The sequence below is a fragment of the Tachypleus tridentatus genome, chromosome 6 (assembly GCF_004210375.1).
Source record: "Tachypleus tridentatus isolate NWPU-2018 chromosome 6, ASM421037v1, whole genome shotgun sequence".
In the NCBI taxonomy this organism is placed as follows: domain Eukaryota; kingdom Metazoa; phylum Arthropoda; class Merostomata; order Xiphosura; family Limulidae; genus Tachypleus; species Tachypleus tridentatus.
The window spans coordinates 27,185,425-27,205,284 of record NC_134830.1 but is presented as its reverse complement, the minus strand read 5'-3'; the positions used below and the strand labels follow the sequence as shown (position 1 = coordinate 27,205,284).

General features: G+C 30.5%; 1 long non-coding RNA gene across 10 annotated transcripts; it reads right to left on the bottom strand.

Annotated features, from left to right (window-relative positions):
- Positions 1-6,401: 6,401 nt before the first annotated feature.
- On the bottom strand, positions 6,402-19,460 carry LOC143252128 (uncharacterized). Of its 10 annotated transcripts, none has more exons than XR_013028848.1 (7): positions 19,225-19,460; positions 15,806-15,904; positions 13,683-13,753; positions 13,231-13,336; positions 12,621-12,703; positions 10,931-11,084; positions 6,402-7,461 (listed from the first exon to the last, which is right to left on the bottom strand). It is a non-coding gene; the product is annotated as an uncharacterized LOC143252128 (long non-coding RNA). The 10 variants fall into 10 exon arrangements; XR_013028844.1 differs by having other exon boundaries at positions 15,788-15,904; positions 19,225-19,458; XR_013028846.1 differs by lacking the exon at positions 19,225-19,460 and adding an exon at positions 18,721-18,832 and having other exon boundaries at positions 15,788-15,904.
- Positions 19,461-19,860: the final 400 nt, after the last annotated feature.

The following is a 19,860-nucleotide window of genomic DNA, read 5'->3' as shown; positions in this document are numbered from 1 at the left end:
TAATTTAGTCTCATAGCTTATTTGTTTGTTTTTTGAATTTTGCGCAAAGCTACACGAGGGCTATCTGCGCTAGCCATCCCTAATTTAGCAGTGTAAACTAGAGGGAGAGCAGCTAGTCATTACCACCCACCGCCAACTCTTGGGCTACTCTTTAACCAACGAATAGTGGGATTGACCGTCACATTATAACGTACCCACGACTGAAAGGGATAACATGTTTGGTGCGACGGGGATTCGAACTAGCGACTCACGGATTACGAGTTGAACGCTTTAACCAACCTGGCCATGCCGGGCCGTGTCTCATAGCTACAAAGAGGTTTTAGTAATGCTCAAAAGTTTGTGATGATATGAAAAATAAATATCTTATTGCTTAGTTAAAATTCGTATTGCGTTTGTGTATTTTATTCAAAACTACTCACGTGTAGCAATAACTTTGAAGTAACAGCTAAATTATGTATTCCAATAGATTACTTTTATATATGTGTATAGTAGAAAGTATAGATTCAAATGGTTTGCAACTGCTCGGGAAACTTTATAATGTAAGTGTGTTATACTGATAAAATAAAAAGTTACAGATATTATCATTTTCTTCGTATGCTTTACAGATAACATTGCAATTCGTCTTTCCTTTTGATGCTAAACGGAAAAAGATCGCTCGGCAAAACCAACTTGAGTCAGTTCTGTATATGAATAGTTGAATACCCCAAATAGCGAACCTGTATGGTGATCAAACCTTTTTCGTCAGTAGTTTTCTTACCTCACTGAACTGGAGATAGAGATGACTTATATTAGCTTTACGTTCAGTTGTGTGATAAAAAGGACACCTCACGTAATATCATCATATTTATAGGTTTGTTTGCTTGTTTTGAATTTCGCGCAAAGCTACTCAAGGGCTGTCTGCGCTAGCCGTCTTTAATTTAGCAGTGAAACACTAGAGAGAAGGAAGCTAGTCATCACTACCCACCGCCAACGCTTGGGCTACTCTTTTATCAACGGTTGACCGTCTCATTATAACGCCCCCACGGCTGAAAGGGCAAGCATATTTGGTGCGAGCGGGATTCGAACTCGCGACCCTCATATTACGAGTCGAATGTTTTAACCCACGTGGCCATGCCGAATTCATGGTTATAGGACCTAACGTTACATACTCGAATGGAATACAAGTACGCAACTTGTCTGGTGATTGTAATTCTTCACAGTTACTGTTGAAATAATACAAGAAAAGTATCAGAGTATTAACTATGAAAGAAAGTGTGTGAAAAACAGTTGTCTCTACAGCATTTAATATCGTTTGTTAAAGTTTCAGTTGTTTCATTTGAGTTTATTAATTGTAATATAAGTCGAAATTAATTCCTCAGGAAAGCTGTAATTAGATTTATTATGCTACACAATTCTAATTACGTATAAACTATTGAAGTATTTATTCAACAACAATGCACGAGGCATATTTGAAACTAACGTACAAGTACGTTATTTAAACACTTCTCTGATTTAACTCATGTATTCAATACTTAAAGCACTGAAGAAAATTTAATTTTTAAAGAAGTTAGTGTTAATAAATGTGCAGATAAAAATATTAAATGAATATAAAAACGACCAGATCTTAGAAAATGTTTCGAGACCAGTGGTGGACAGAGCACAGATAACTCACTGTGTAGCTTTGTACTAAACTTCAAACAAAATTTTTAAGAGACCTAAAAGTCTTACTGCACAAATTTTATTTTATCTTCGATTTAATTAGGTATCTGAGAACAATTCCACTGTAAAGTTTAGAAGCGACTGCATATCTGGATATCTTTGATCCATAACTCCACGTTCTCCGGTGGACCAATAAAGAAAAGAAATTACCAACTTTGAAAGAAAGGCCTCGTTGGCAGTGACATCTATTGGCCAGTAATTTGTGTAACCCTACGTCATCGTAATACTGATAACAATTTCCATTAAAGCTTTCTTCATTGGCCCAGCCAACCTGATATATTGTAATTAGTATATAAAGACAAAGACGAAGTCTGTCATATTTGTTCAAACAATATTTCGGTTAATACAGAAATGCAATTCCTGTACATTAGATGATATATGCTGTGTTGTTTTCTGTAGTTTTAAGAATGACTTATAACAAAAATTCTTGTTTCAAACCATATTACCAATATTCACCTTAACACTGAAGATTACGACATCCTTCCCATGGACTTTTTGAATATTCAATTGATCCGGAAATTAACTGAATGAGACTTCTGTGCTTAAAGACACCGACGCACTCGGAGCAATGTGTAGAGTAGAAATCCACAAACCGTCCACAACAAAAACTTGTAACTATACAATATATAATTCAAATCATGCTTGATATATGTATTAAAAATAACTGAATTAGTGAAAGTGGGAGAATATTTCGGAGTTTCAGTGATAAAAAAGTTGTGCTACATAAAGGGCCCTGGGACTAATCAGTAAAGACAAATCAATGAACCAGCACATTTAATTTAATGGCATTTAACCTAAGATTATTTGCCTGTTTGTTTTTTGAATATCGCGCAAAGGTACTCGATAGCTATCTCCGCTAGCCGTCCCTATTTGAGCAGTATAAGACTAGAGGGAAGGCAGCTAGTCATCACCACCCACCGCCAACTCTTGGGCTACTCTTTTATCAACAAATAGCGGGATTGACCGTAACATTATAACGCCCCCACGACTCGGAGGGCGAGCATGTTTGATGCGACCGGGATTCGAACCCGCTACCCTCGGATTACGAGTCGAACTCTTAACACGCTTGGCCATGCCAAGCTGTTAACTTACAAAGATATGTGTATATAGCACAAATTAAACAAAAAACAACTTTATCATACATATTGTCCCTATTAATGATAATGTCAGCAGCAGACTTACCCGAATATGGAAACTGTCCACCATAAAGCTCAAAATGAACTCTTTAATTAAAAGAACAAAGAATGAAGTCAAAAGGAAACTGAATAGTGTGTGAAGTCGAGTTTCACATTTGTCAAAGATGTTAGTTATGTTTAACCGTATATTTCTTGATGTTTTTTTATGAGATTGCTAATTACGAATACAGAGTGTGAAACTTCTGCATGCTTGGAGGTTTTGAGGTATTCAAGATGACCTACAAAATGGCATGATGGTAGGTAAAACAAAGTTCGCAACGAAGCTAATTAATAAACGAGTCTTTGTTGTAATTTTTTTATTAATGATATAAATATAGCAGCCAGTTTAGCTATAATTTTGGATATCATTCCTTTAACTCGTACAATCAACCCTTTTTTCACACTTAGTGTTGTTGGTTTTTGAATTAGATATCATGGCTTTTTGTCAACACACCAAACTAAGTAAAAAAGTGGCACACGTTAGTAACCCGCTTTATTTGAAACAGATCTTTACTTTGTAAGAAAAAAAAAGATCAATGGTTGATTCAGGGGTTGACTAGTCTTCCCACTTTTTATATAGATAAAAAATGTCAAATTTTTAAATGTGTTATTTAATAACGCCATGGAATTTAGATTAACAGTTTCTTGTAATTACCTCATGCAGTCGGTACAGCCATATCAAGCATCATTACGAGGGCTGTTCAAAAAATACGCGGACTGACGTCATAAAACAAAATGTACTTCATTTAGAAGTTACAGGTCTGGGACCCCTTCATTGTACTCTCCTCCCCAACGCACACACTTATCCCAACGGTGTTTCCACTTGTTGAAACAGTCCTGGTACGCTTCTTTTGTAATGTCCTCCAGCTCCTTCGTCGCATTTGCCTTAATCTCGGAAATCGTCTCAAATCTTCTTCCTTTCAAGGGTCTTTTGAGTTTGGGGAACAAGAAAAAATCGCAAGGAGCAAGATCAGGTGAGTAGGGGGGGGGAAGAACAGTGATCGAGTGATTGGCCAAAACTCACGAGTTCTGAGGCACAAATTTCGCAGAAACGCGGTGCATCTTCAATTTTTCGGTCAAAATCTCGTAAAAAGATCCAACTGATATCCCACACTCTTCAGCAAGCTCCCTGACAGTCAGACGTCGATTTGCCCGCACCAGGGTGTTGATTTTGTCGACGTGTGGGTCATCATTTGACGTGGAAGGACGTCCAGGACGCTCATCATCTTCAATGGACTGTCGACTATCCTTAAAACGTTCATGTTACTTGAAACATGCCGTACGCTTCATAGCAACATCACCGTAAGCCGTGTTAAGCATAGCAAAAGTTTCAGTCGCAGATTTTCCAAGTTTAACACAAAATTTCACAGCAAGTCGTTGCTCCTTCAGGTCATTCATTCTGAAATCTGCCAAACGAAAAAATCGCACTTCACTTAAAATCGCGTAGCTACTACACAAATGAAGATATCTGCAATCGGGAAATGGAGTCGTAATCAGCTGATCTGTGCGAACCTAGCGAGACCAAGCGGATTTCCCTGGAACCAACTGGAGCCGCGCAATTCAAACAGTCCGTGTATTTTTTTAGCAGACCTCGTATTTAGGCTAATTGCTCAATCAAATATCACGTGACATTAAACGCTCTTTAATTAGGATAATTTGATAAAATTGAGTAAATGTGTTAAAAAGTTGGCAACGAATAATCACTAATAACTATCCACCTGTGCGATTCTTTTGAAAACTTGAGATAGAAACTGTTAAATTAATTTGTTTGGGTTAACTGATTCTTGTGTATCTACACATAGGTTTGCTGCTATAAATGAGCCGTTTTTAATAAGAATGACGAAAACTAAACATAGTTCAGATCTGAAACATGTTCTTATATCAAGTAAAGTTTCCGTACTTTTGTTGACAACAAAAATAAAATAGGAAAAAAAATCAATCAAAATTGGAGATGTTATACCTCAGTTATTTCTTAACGAATTGCCAAGAAATCTTTTGCTTGCAAGTTTATTATTAAACTATGTTTTAAACTTCATATGATTATCTGGTGTTTTTTATTTGTTGTATTACAGATTGTATGTTTAAAAGACACATTAGCCTCTAAAACTGTATTTTACTTTGTTAAACAAAATTATTCGTAAAATTATGCCAATATTACAGAATTCAATAAATGTTAACACCACTATTAAAACCATGCTCACAATAAAGTTATTTGCCAAACTAAAAATAAAATAAACCTAGAAATTCAGATGAAGCTGTAATAATAATGTTACAAGCCATTATGAAGCATTTACATGTATGTTGTAGAGTTTATCTTTTAAAAACCCACACATTCAAGTGCCTATGGAGATCAAAAAACAAAGATGAATTTTTCTTGTTCTTAGCAGATTGTAGTTCTACAATATTTCTTGCCACAGAAAACAAATATTATAAACCTATGTTTATTTTCAGTGGGTTATTATACATCATCTCTCTTACCATCTAAAATATTCAACTCTAAAAACTAGATCAGAGACTTTCAGTCATGTACACCTGAGAAAAAATTTGTAACAATAATGACGACAAACTACATCACCGATAGCTCACGTGACTTTTTGAATAGACTTGCGCAAAAATTTTCATCAAATTCGAACGGTTTTCATTGAATAACTTTACACAAGTGAAACTCCTAATTGTAGGTTGAAAATATTTATTAGTGTACCAAATTTGAAAAAACAACAACAACAACAAAACAAATCAGATCTGAAACATGTTCTTATATCAAGTAAAGTTTCCGTACTTTTGTTGACAACAAAAATAAAATAGGAAAAGAAATCAATCAAAATTGGAGATGTTATACCTCAGTTATTTTTTAACGAATTGCCTAGAAATATTGTATGCGAACTAAAAGTTTATTAGAACATATCCACTGAAAATATGTGATAATATGAATTACCATTACATATATGTAAGCATGAAAGAGAATGTAGCACCAATATGATACTATTTGTACTATATGATTTTTTTCTACATAGAAATATCTTTTTATCCACTGAACTATAGAAAACAAAATTTCATTAAATTAGAACATGTCTTTAAATGAGCTTAAATATTTGTACATTCTGACAATATTTTACTCCTTGTTATCCTTACATTTGCAACAAAATTTAATTAAAATTCAATCCACTTAACCAATAGTTGAAATGTAAATTATATGCAATATTTCTATTTTCAAATCCAACTCAGTGATCCAGATTAAATTTTATTTTGCAGAATAGAGTTTTGCTTGAAAAAAGGACTGTTTTAAAAAAGTATCTTCTTACAAAATACTTTATATGAGATTTAAACTCAAGTATTAGTAATACATTCTTATGCTAAAAGGGCTTTCACCCTTATGCTTGGCAAAATTTTTATTAATTATTGCTTGGGAACAAAACCCAACTAATTTGATAAATACTGTGTGGAAACAAAGTTTGGTTATTAGTGTTCACATGTAATTCTTGAATAACAAACTTATTCCTTACGATTGAGACACACTAGTAAAGTATATCTTGATGATTTTAAAGATTTTACCTCCATGCTTTGTTACATTCACAACACTAATTTTTAAGTTCATAACGAAAAGATAAATTTTGCAAAAATATTATATATATACACATACACACACATATATATATATATACACACCTACATTATAATATGAAATCTACTGCTCTAAACAGACTTTTGGGTGTTTTTGTATAAATTATTCAATGTTTCTATATTATCATTTAACTTACAAAATTTCTGCCAAGGAAATTAAAAAACAACAAAAAACTATTAAAACATACAAGAAGGAAAATAACCTCTTAAAAATACAATAAAAATTAATGTTTTACATTTATAGTCTTTAGTTATATTAGTAAAGTTACATTGAAGAAATATGTACTTTCAAATAAGTCACAGACAATGTAAGTACATGACAAAATGAAGTAATTATGCAAGGAATACAGAACTGATATTAATTACATTTAAAAATAATTATTTATTTTTAAAAGATTTTACAACATTATTACACATATAATTATATACAGGTATCTTGGTCAATATTATGTACAAAATATATAGAATAAAAGCAGTTTTCAAGATGACAAACCAGCTATTTATAAGTATTTGTTCCCAATATTTTACTCATACCGTACATTTAAAATAGGTTTTTCGGGAATTTACATGCAGATAATACTATAAGCATTTCATCATTGTTACAATCACCAAAATAATTTTTCTTTCATAATCAAAATATACATAGTTCCACAATTACTTGAGTGTTATTAAAAATTTAATATATGTAATACAAATTTCAAATGGTTTGTGATACTAAAAGGCAGATACATTAAGCAATAGGATAAGCCAGCACTAGCTAAAACTTTAAAACAGAGTCCAGCCAAAAATCCATAATGTTCTGAGTGTTACGAATGGAATGTTGCAGCTGGGCTATCATGGTATCTTTTTCTGAACATACTTTCCTATATAGCTGAACAGACTCAGACATTTCTTTTTGCATTAATTTAAGACTGTGATGCAAATTCTGGACCTCATAAAGCTGAGTTTCTGACTGCTGTTCTTATACCTTAGGAAAAAAAAGTTGAAAAATTGTTTATATTAACTTGAAAATCAATGACTGAACACATTATGTAATTATAGGATTGACATTTGTAAAATTTACCTGCTTTACTTTGTTAATTATGTCAGATCAAAGTTTTAGTTTCCAAAGGAAGACTTTTGTAAGTGTAAAATGTTTATACCAAAACCTATCAAGCATTTAAATAGTAAATAACACTATTTAGTTCCATTTTATATTAAAGACTCCCTCAAAACACGCAATTTCAAACTTTTAATTTCAGCATCATTATTTTTGACAACAATTCAAAATTCTGTGGTTGTTCTGTTTTCTAACAGATTTAATCATATATCTTGTTTAGGAACTCGATTACATGTTTATAAAACTAATTTTTAAATTTCTGTTAGTAATGCAACTTAGTTTTCAACATGTATAGTTTCTCTGTTTCTGAAATTTTTAACATTTAATAGGTTTGACAAGATGATCTTAACATTGGACATTCATAAGGCCAGTCATACTGATTTTCAAAGTATTATAAAGATAATGATGAAACTGGATTATGTTATTTTGTATTTAAGAGGCTAAAGTTCAGCACTGTAGTTTGTTTTGAAATTAGAAAGTCAGTTCTCAAGGAGTTTACCAAAGCTCACCACACATATATCACTCATTTTACAACATATTATTTTGTTGTTTATATCCACAATATGAAACTCTGTAGATAATTCTTTTAACTTTGAAATGCCTGGGTGTGTCACTTAAAATAAACAGGTTTATCATTTGTTCTATTACAATGCAAAAAGTAAACTACTGGATGAAACTGTTTGGAACTTAATATGAACTTTCTATAAATTATGTAAAAGATTATGAAACCTTTGTAAAGTAAACTATAATATTTTTAAATATTGTATGAATTCTCATCTTTAGAAAATATAAAATATTTCTTTATGAAATGTTTTCTTTAAAATATTGTACTTTTTTATTTGATGTTATAAACATTGCACATAATTTATTTGCATGATCATTGTTTTACTATAAAAATAACTTTTTCTTTATCAAAATTATAAACAAGCAGGTCAGTGTTTTTAACTGTTAATCAGAAGGGGTTTCATTTACAAAGATATAGACACAAGGCTAAGAAATGTATCTTGGGATATGCTTTGAAATGATATTCCTTGTAACATTCAGCAATTTGGGGGTTACAGTCTGTTAAGTAGGTAAGCATTAAGCACTGGAGAAGTGGGCTGGAATTTTGAGTAAATTCATAAACTGTTTACTCACTTTATTGAAAGGCTTGCACACATGGACTTAATACATTTAAAAACTTACAAACAATAACTCAAGCCAAGCCAATGAGGCTTAATGTAAGCATGACCTACCAATGACTTTCTTAGTGAAATGAAACTTGAAACAATTCAGTGCAAAATAATCTAAGCCTAACAATTCTCAATCTTATCTATATTCCACAAAACAAACAGTACAATTCAATTAAAGTATAAAACATTAAAGCAAGCTTTAAAAAGTTAGGAAACATATTACTAAGCTAAAACTTCAGTTATCACTTTCCTTTGGTCTATACAAGAATCTACACTAAACTGAGGACAACTGAAAGCAAAAATAACAGAAAAAAAGCTTTATTTACTAGCTTATGATTCTCAAAGAAGAGATAATGGCAGTTTACAAAACATCAAGTTAAACAGTGACTGGCCAGAGTTGTAAAACCCAACTAAAAGTTATGAGGTTCAAGTTTTGTTCAAAGTTCTTCTCACTTTCCTCTTAAATAGATACAAGCAATATTGTGCAGAGAGTGTGGCAGCTGCGACAAATCACAAATATCTCGGCCTGTCATAGGCTTGAAAATTTTATCTTGCATTTAAAATTTTAATATTTAGTAAAAATAAATGAATCAGAAATTTTCAGGTCCCCCAAATATGTTTAACTAACCATGTCAAACCTGGCATCAGTTTGATATCACAAAATAACAATGTCAAACTGCCATGAGCTTGATATCATATGTTATTTTCTCTTTCTTGTCCCTTCATAAGAAGTTACACAAGTCCTCCATATTTTTTTCTCTACACTTCATCTGATATGTTTTTCATCCATACATGTTCTTTGAAATCATTTCTTTTCTTGTATTCATAACAACGAGACTTCTTGTTACAAACTGAGTTCCTAGTCTACTTTGGTAAGAACTGAAGCTCCCCAAACTTAACCAATTTGCAAAAGAGACTGCCATAAATTTGTACTTTGTTTAGTTTCCTTATTTCAGTTATAATTAAGATTAATTGATTAAAAATGAATTATTACAAGCATAAAAGTGTTAGCAAAAAACAAAATCAACAATATTTTGAAGTGTTCACATTTATAATTTTCTGTTGATTATAGAACAAAGTGTTATTATTTTTTGCAAAATGTATCTGCGACTACTTTGTCTTCTATAAAACATACTATTTATTACAATTATTGTGATGTATATATCATATATATGGAGCATAACTGACTAAGCTAAATTTATACAATTAACTGTGGGCATAGGTCCAGTCAGAAAGACTTGCCATGGCCGACATGAGCCTTCACAGAGATAAAAGTGCTGTATTATTTTCAAGAAAACTTTAGGAGATTCACAAACACTAATGGTTATCTTCAAGGTACGTTAAAATAATAATTAACAACTACCAACATTTTATGTGTATATTAGTCAAATAAATACTGTATTAAACATTTTAACTCTAAAGAATAAGAAATAAGTAGGGAATAAGGGTTAGAACTTTATTTTCAATTCAGTGGTGCAGTTTTGACCTAAATTTGGGCTATAGGTGTACCATGTCAGACACCAAAGGTTTAAACAGACTTTGTTACATCTAATTTAGTAGAAGATCAAATTATATGCTTATGAGACTAATTTTTATATTTTCATTATTTGAACAACTTGAGTTAACAAATTCAGTTCTGTTACTCTTAACTAGTTCATTTACAGTACTGGAAATTCCCAAGGCCACTCATATTGGTTTGTTTTTTGTTTCAAGGCTAAAGAATGGGTTATTTTCACTCTGCTCACCCCATATAATAAAACTCCTGATTTTAGCATTTTAAGTATGTAGACTTACTTTTGACTCACCACATGACCCATTACCTTGATTTGGAAAGTATTAAAAAGTGAAACATTAAAGTACATTTGAAATCCTTTGCATATTAAAAGCAAGATCTATTCTGTACATTTCTATTATTTCTTCTTACTTTCAGTAGAAAACAAAAAAGAACAAGAACCATGAAAAAGTCATAATGTTTAATAAAGCAGATTAAGAAATAAATAACATCCTTTCATTTTTCTTTCTTAATTTTACATCAAAAATCTTTTAACATTACATACATTTTACATATAAAGCAATGAAGGCTATAGGAATATCTCAAGATATTTCTTACTCAGCTGATGGTCTTGCATTATCTGACCTGTGTGTATTGCTAAGCTATCTCATACCTAAAACACTTTTTCATCTGTGATATTTACTTTGTTATTGTTTTCCTGCAACTGAAGTTCTTAACCTCTGTACCTCTTCTGATAAGTATTCCTGAGAAAAACTGGTTGAACCTTTAGAAGTGTCTGTACCTTTTTTTCTACTGCCAAGATGGGCCTGTAAAAGCACAGAGTTAAATTTTATTGAAACGTATCAGACAATGAGAAATAAATCAGTTTTTAAAAGAGAAATGCATTACCAACTAAAGTATTCTTTCATTTATAAAAAAATCTGTTAAATCTTAATTTCACAAACCATTAATTACAAAACCATTATCAAAAGGTATTCTTCATACAAGTAATAGTGTGAAATCTTACAGAATGATTAGGGTCAAGTGGTAGATGTGTTATCGTCATTTTTCTGAATGACAGAAAAGTTCTTAAGCATGTTTTCCATTAACATCCGTTTAGAAATAAAAATTATGGAGTGCTGGCACTGATGTGTATAATTCTTTGATTTGAGAACACAACAAAACCAATCAGTATTGGCCATATCTGTTTTTGTTGAGAAACTTTTACTATTAACATGCTCCATTACTATGTTCTGAATTCAGATAAAAACAATGTTTTCACATATTTAGAAATGGCGACTATTTAGACCAATTTTTGTGGTATTACCATTATGTTTATTATTAATGATAATGATATATTTTTGATAATTTTTTTTTTTTTTTTTATAAGTATGCTTAAAAGTGGCTATATGATAATAGCAATAAATATTTCATTTCACAATTGCTTCTTATTGGCTTAGAGAAAGTCTGAGGGCTTATAATACTCTATATTGGGTTTTATTTCTCCAGATTGGGCCTGGCATGGACAGGTGGTTACAGTGCTTGACTCATAATCCGAGCATCATGGGTTCGAATCCCCGTCACACCAAACATGCTCGCCCCTTTCAGCCGTGGGGGCATTATAATGTGATGGTAAATCTCACTATTCATTGGTAAAAGAGTAGCCCAATAGTTGGAGGTGGGTGGTGATGACTAGCTGCCTTCTTTATAGCCTTACACTGCTAAATTAGGGGCAGTTAGTGCAGATAGCCCTCTTGTAACTTTGGGCAAAATTAAAAAACAAACTCATTCAGGTGAGTACAACACAGATAGTCCATTGTGTAGCTTTGTTATTAACAACAAATAAACAAACATTTCAAAAATCCTTTATTTTGAATTATTCAAGCTATGACCAAGATATTACACAAATATATATGGCCAGTACTATTTATTATTTTTTTATTTAAATATGCATAAATACTTCAATTATCTAAAGATTATTAATAAATAATCTCATGATACCTATACATAGTTCTGGTAGGGTATATTATCGCTATCACTTGTAGAAGAACTGATTTAAATGGTCTATAATGTAGATTGAAAATTAATTAATTTCATAATTTATATAGCTCTAAAAATACATTTTTAAATTAAATATATAAACTATATGTAAATTAAATAGATAATATTCTTCAATGATATTTTAAGTTATTCTCTTTCTGCAACATTACCATGTTTATCAACTTTAGCATCTGCAACAGTAGCCTTGTTTACAGATTTACTGAAAAAAGCATCAATGTATTCTATAACATCACATTTATCTACTAATATTCTGTTGAGTTGTTGTATCTTTTCATCCCTTTTACAAAAAGTCTGAACCAAACCTTGAATTCTTGCCTCTTTTCTTGGATTTTACTTCTAAGATTTTAACTTTTTTATCTTGTTTAGAGGGCCTCTGTTTTGCTACCTAAAATAATGAACATTAATGATGGAAACAACAGATAATTATAAAATTTCATCACAGTTACAATACATGTAAAGTACTAAGATGACATATATGAATATTAAAAGAGTTAAATGTACACATACTTGTAGGAAGTGCTAATCCCAAACACTCCATAAGCTAATATCCATATCAATTTCTCAAACATTTTGGTCACATTTTTAGCCAATAAAATATCATTAGGAAAATATAAATACATGGCATTCATTAGCGATTTTTTTTTGTTTTTTTGCTGTATTTGATACTATGCTATTCACTTTGAACTCTTTGGTACTGAATTACAATTAATATTTATTAGAAGTATTATTTTATGTTATGGGCATCTTTCTTTGCAATGATTAGATTACAAAGTAATCATAATCTTAGCAAAGTTTCATCAATAAATACACACAAAAACACTTGGTAATAGTATATTATATATTAATGTAATCACTTTTCTACATAAACAGTATGTTCTACTAAAAAATAAACACTAGAACCAGAAAATGTACCTGTATTTCATTGTATTCTTTTAGGTATTAAATCTTTCAGTTCATTCACTCTCTGGTTTAACTTGTTTTGTGTTGTACTATCTTCTTCATTTAATGCACCAACAGTCTAAAAAACAGAAAAAATATATAAAAATTACAATCTTAAAAATTATCATTATATTTTATATGAACACTAGATCAATATTTACAATACAAAATGAGTTAAATTTATCAATAAAAAAACAATAATGAAAATCTTTCAATCTGTAGAAGACCCAAAATTAGCTCATTTATGAAAGGTGATGGTAAAAATATAAGTTTACCAGAAGCTGAAAATATGGAAAAATGCAAAAAGACATGTAAATTATTATTATTCCAGTGATTTAAAAACTATTCAGTATTGAGTTGTTTTTTTAATTTAAATCTTTCTTATCTGAAATCAAGACAAAAAGCTTGTTTATGGGCTTCATTACTCTGATCTTTCACAATGTCTTCTTTTCTTCTCCATTTTCTCACAGTCCGAAGCTCCCGAAATTTATAAGAACTATGTCAAATGAAAATTATTTAAGACAAAATAAAACAGTCATCAAAAACGTTTGCGTTGCCTTAAATATATATATATATATATATTATATGAATACTTTATGCAACAAATAAAACTTATACTAGTACTTTGAAACAATATTCTTCCGTGGATATTAATTTAAGCACTTTGATTTCAACTGTGAATCCAAACTGATACTCTGAAATACTTGTTTACCCTTTTCTTCACTAGTATTTGCAGAGATACAATCACATCAATCATGAAAAAAACTATTTTACATATAAGAAAACTTCACTATAAGTACAATTTCAAATAATGTTATATAATGAGAAATAATATGGGACAAAATTTTTAAATGTTTGAATTTGATCTTTGAATTTTTCAATCTGGAAAAATAAGCTCCATTACTTACCAAACATTATATCATAAACTAACTTAAGTCATACATTATATCATAAACTAACTTAAGTCATACATTATATCATAAACTAACTTAAGTCATACATTATATCATAAACTAACTTAAGTCATACATTATATCATAAACTAACTTAAGTCATACATTATATCATAAACTAACTTAAGTCATACATTATATCATAAACTAACTTAAGTCATACATTATATCATAAACTAACTTAAGTCATACATTATATCATAAACTAACTTAAGTCATACATTATATCATAAACTAACTTAAGTCATACATTATATCATAAACTAACTTAAGTCATTTTAATGCCTCTACAATAGCAAAGTCTAGAAATCAAAATGTTTAAAATGCATTATAACACACTTCTATGAAGGTTAAATAAGATGAAAAAAATACAATCTGATCTCTTTAAATAATTTGAACCAAATGCATAATCACATAAAATGAATGTAAATGAAAAAAATCTGTACTTTACAATTGGATGTACAAAATCTATTCTGTATTACTCTAAGAAAAACTTCACTGTATCAATATGAAAAATGGTGTGCTACTTATATATTCAATGTTTCTCAAGTTATTCTTTATTATGAATATAAGCAGGTTTCACACAAAACATCTTAAGAATAAGATAAAATTATCTTGTTTCAAGTTAACTTTGTATTTCTCAAAAGCAGAGAATACCTGTTATGACTTGAGAAGAACACTGCTTAATAAAACACATAATGTAAGGAAGTAAGGAGCAGTGTCCTTTAATAGTCATTTAGATAAAGTCTAAAAGTTATGGCCCTGCCTATACTGCAATGAAAATGATCAGTTATGTGGGTAGCACATGCTGCTCTGGACTAATGCAAAGTTTATTAGAAGTTAAAAAGTGGAGCATTTAAACTCTGGAATTCAATTCCACCCAAAACCTATGAAACTTTCTCTTTAATAATACAGTCTAGTCTGTAATTGGATTTCAAGAATAAACTATGAAAGAGCTAGTATGAAATGATGGTTCAATGTGTTTTGAGCATCCAAGTAGGCAAACAAATTATATTTGCATTACATTATATAATAAGGATCGTGTATTTTGTGTTTAATTTTTATGTGTCCAGTCTCTTTATTTCATTTAATATCAATCCATTCAGAAGAAGGTTTAGCATTTCTCTGTTGTCAATATCTTGAAAGAAACCCCAGTCGGAAGCATCACTAGACTCTAGCACAAAGGGCTCGTGCTATGATTCTATTTGACAGTGCTTTGAATCCCCTGTTGGTATCTTGAAAAATTAGTATAGAAAGTTATGACAGATATCACCCTGAAATACCTAATATTTCCATGATTTCTGGGTCAGAGACCTGAATATTTTAAGTGCCTAGTTATGTCTTTGTCTCCACTTAAAATGGACCTATCCTGTGTAACTCAGTAGTTAAGTCCTACTTGAATATGCCATAATGGCAAATGGAAATTAATCCAAAAGGATAAATCTGGTTACCAATTATCAACACATTTTCTACCTATTAACATCTCTCATTAATCATTACATCTGATCAGTATATTGCCAAAGTAGACTCATGAAAAAAAAGTTTATGAAATTACAATTACAAAATTACTAATTTACTTGTTCTAGTGTAAATACTTTCTGTTCAGGGTGAGATATTTCATCTGTTTTTTTTTTTTTTTCTTTAGTTCAAGTATTTCCTTTTCATGGTTGTGTTCTAGCTTCTCTAAAACACACCTGTTAAGAAATAAAATAAACCATTTATTCCATATTTAAGTACTGGAGAAAAATATAGGAACATTTTATCCATACATGTATAGAACTTTAAATATAGATTTAAAATAGCATCATGTTCATAAAATTATAGATTGCAAACATCAAATATACCTGGTCAAACTTGAATTGTGCATAATGAATTAAAATTGCAGATATTAGAAAAGTAATAAAAACTACATAAAGAAATTGTTTTATATGTTTCATTCAAAGAACTCTTAACTACAAGTACAACTATCACTATGAATATGGGTTTTTAACTTGTCCTTTAGTAACACAAGATCTTAAGTACCTGCATTTAGTATTATTCTTGGAAGCTATAGTTTCTACTTTATTCACATTTTCAACCATAAATCATATAAAACAAATCTAATTTGTATTTGTGCTAAAATTCTTCTTTCAGTTAGAATGGTTAACTGAAGCTTTTGTTTGTTTGTTTAGAATTAAGCACAAAACTACACAATGGGCTATCTGTGCTCTGCCCACCATGAACATCAAAACCCGGTTTCTAGTCGTGCTAGTCTGCAGACATTCTGCTGTGCCACTAGGGGCTAGCTGAAGTTTATCCTTTCATTCTCTCAAGCAATTACAACATACTATTTGCTTAATTCATAAGAAAATAATAATAAATTTGTTTTAATTACAGTATGCTAAATAACTGACAAAAGTTCTGCATCTTAACAGAATGAGTGGTCTACTGGATACACTCTACATTGAAGAAATGTTGACTAGAATTTCAAACTTATAAAATGTGTCTTCTTGAAATGTGGCAAACTGATAGTAAACTGTATACGGCTGTTGTATGTCAAAACAATGTTTTAATAAAGCTTTGAATTAAAGATATTTTATTCATATCTGCATGTCTTCAGTAAATAAACAATGTTAGACATAAATGTCTAAAACAGAAGGCCCTGAATTTTAACATATAAATAACAAAATTAAAAAGACTACTTATAAAAGGTATGTGATATAAATGTTAACTACAAGTAAACTTTAACACATATTACAGACTATACCCTAATCCAATACAATTATAATAATTAAATATACGTTTGTTTCAAAATTTTTCATAAAGCTACACAAAGGCTGTCCATTTATACAATACCTAATTTGAAACTAGGAAACTAAAAAGTAAGTAGCTACAGTCAACAAAACTTAACAGAAACTTCTAAACTACTCTTGCCTGATTTATAATGTGGGATATTTGGCTATAATTCCTCTAATGCAAAGAAGGTTTTACTGGCAATAGATTAAAATCAACAAATCTTGTAAGAAAAAAAAATCTATTTTGGCATGATCTCAAAATTCCAATGTTTAAGTTATTACTTAAACTTTATTACTTGCTAGAGTTACAAATTTCCTAAAAAATTAAAAATATATTTCCATTAATATGTACCTCTACTGATGCTTATAGCTATTTTTCAACCTTGCCAATCTAAGCATTGGTCTGATTTTTTTCTTATTTGTTCCATTCAGTTGCCCTTGGCAATATACTCTCCACCTATGTCCATGTGCCCTCTATCCTGGTGCTAAGCAACTCATTCAGATAATTTCACACTCTTGAGTCTAACATCATCTCAGTCTCTTAGTGATGAGTAAGAGCAGTAGAGTGTCAGAAGATGCAAGTATTATTTAAACACATATTCAATTGAGGAAAATGTTAGCTTCAAAAAACATACAGACCAGTGAGGGCATTATCTGTATAGAAAGCATCTGCAAAAAAAAAAAAAAAAAAAAAAAGGGAAGATATGAGTGGTACCTGAGTGGGGGAACTACACTACCTCCAGAACAAATGTACTTTCACTCAGAATCTAGTTCCTGCATCAAGGGTAGAACAGTAGATGAATAATCATCATTATAGGCCAGCCTTGACCAAGTAGCTGAGGTTGCACAACTTGGGGTTGGAATTAAGAAGTCATGATACCAATATTCCATGTTGGCGTCTAGGACTTTTGGATCTCAAGACACTAACAGGACTAAATCTGTTTCCCTGTCTTATGTCTTTTTTTTTTTTAAGTCCAAATACTTACCTTAAGTGAATACTATGGCTTATAAAGCATAAACGGGCCATTCCATGCCAACTCACCCAGATAAAAAAGCTTTTCCCAGTTCATGTCATAGATTTTCTTGAAAAAAATTCAAGTAAAAACTTCATTTTGATTTATTCAGCCATGCAGTACAACTTTAGAAATTTTGCATGGCTGAATAAACCAAACTGAAGGTTTTGCTTACAGTTTTTAAAGAAAATCTACTACACGAACTGGGAAGCCCTAGGCGAGTTGGAATGACCCAAATGTATAATTATTATTCTAATTTTTCTCAATATATTAGTCATTATATCATTTACAATAACTTTCTTAAAATAGTGTACTCACAATTCTTTACTTTCACAGTCAAATTTTTTCAACATATTTTGTTCATGAAAATATATTTTCAATTTAAGGTTAAAATTTTCGTTTTAGAGATTTGCTATTTACTATGAATAAATAAAAATATAGTTTGAATAAAATATTCAACTATTAGAACTTATTAGCATAAAACACAATAGGACATCTATTACAAAAATACACATCTACATTAAAGTTTCTATAGAAATTGTTATATTTTTATTCAATAACTTTGGTATTTGTTTTGTGTATTTGTATACATATTCTGTCCTACCTTAGACACTAAACAAACTGTATTTTCAAAACACCTAAACTAGGCTTACAGACCCAAAGAAATGGTTTAGACATATATAAAACTTAATACAAAAGTACAAAATGAAACTGTTGATCTACCTGGACCATCCCATCCATTCAATCTAAATTTTTAACAAAGAAATTCAAGGATAGTCTTTTCTTTCAAATATTTATCAAACCTTCTTTTAAATTACTGGATCCACCACACCTGAAGGCAACCTGTTCCAAAACCAAACTAATTATGTTGTTGGAAAACTAAACCTGTCTCAGCTGAAGATGACACCTGTTCTGACAAAATTTATATTTATGTTCCCTAGTCTAAGCATTCTCAATATTAAATATGAGAAAAAAAACTTATAAACAACATCATTCCCCTTAGCATTCCCCTGTTAATATCTGTGTATCTCATATAAACTGTCAGACATACATGTAGTGACAATTACAAATGTGTGATTAAAGTAAGACTAGCAAAAAGGCAATATTATATATCACATTTTATTTGCACATCCTAGTGTAAGTATCTTACAATTCCTAGTTTACCTATTTCAACAACTATTTTAAATAAACATACATAAGAAAAGTAAATCCTAAACTGATACTAACTTGTTCAAGTATCTGCACCACCCCTGAAATCAGCTTAATCCAATGCAATGGAACAAATACAGACCCAGTGCCAAGCACGTAAAAGCTTCTATGGAACAGTAGTTGAAGAATGTAACTATTACCAAAGCAAGGGTATTAACATATACTTATAAACTTCATCAATATGGTTTAGTAAAAAAGACACTAAATATATGTGGATCCTGCACGAAAACTTTGAAAATAATTTGAATATATATAAAGATATATTCTATTCTATTTATGGTAGGATGAAATGTGGTGAAATTCACGTCATCACAGTTTTACATAATATCCACATTTTCCATGTTTTGAGTATCTTATCCATAATTTCACATATTTTTGTGTAAATATGCAAATGTGATATATACATGTATATATATGTATATATAGGTATAAAGATGTTCCCCAATTTAAACCCTTCCAACCATTTCTAAATTACAAATAAACAATAAATTTGATTTTAAAAATAATGCAAATATTAAGCAAAAGTATTAAAATATCATTAAGGTGGCTCAGAAAAAAACTCTTTCAGAAATATCTTCTTGCAATAACACAACTTTTAATATATGCTTTCAGTGTAAGCTAAATGGTTAGCATAAAAACATAATTTCAGCTAAG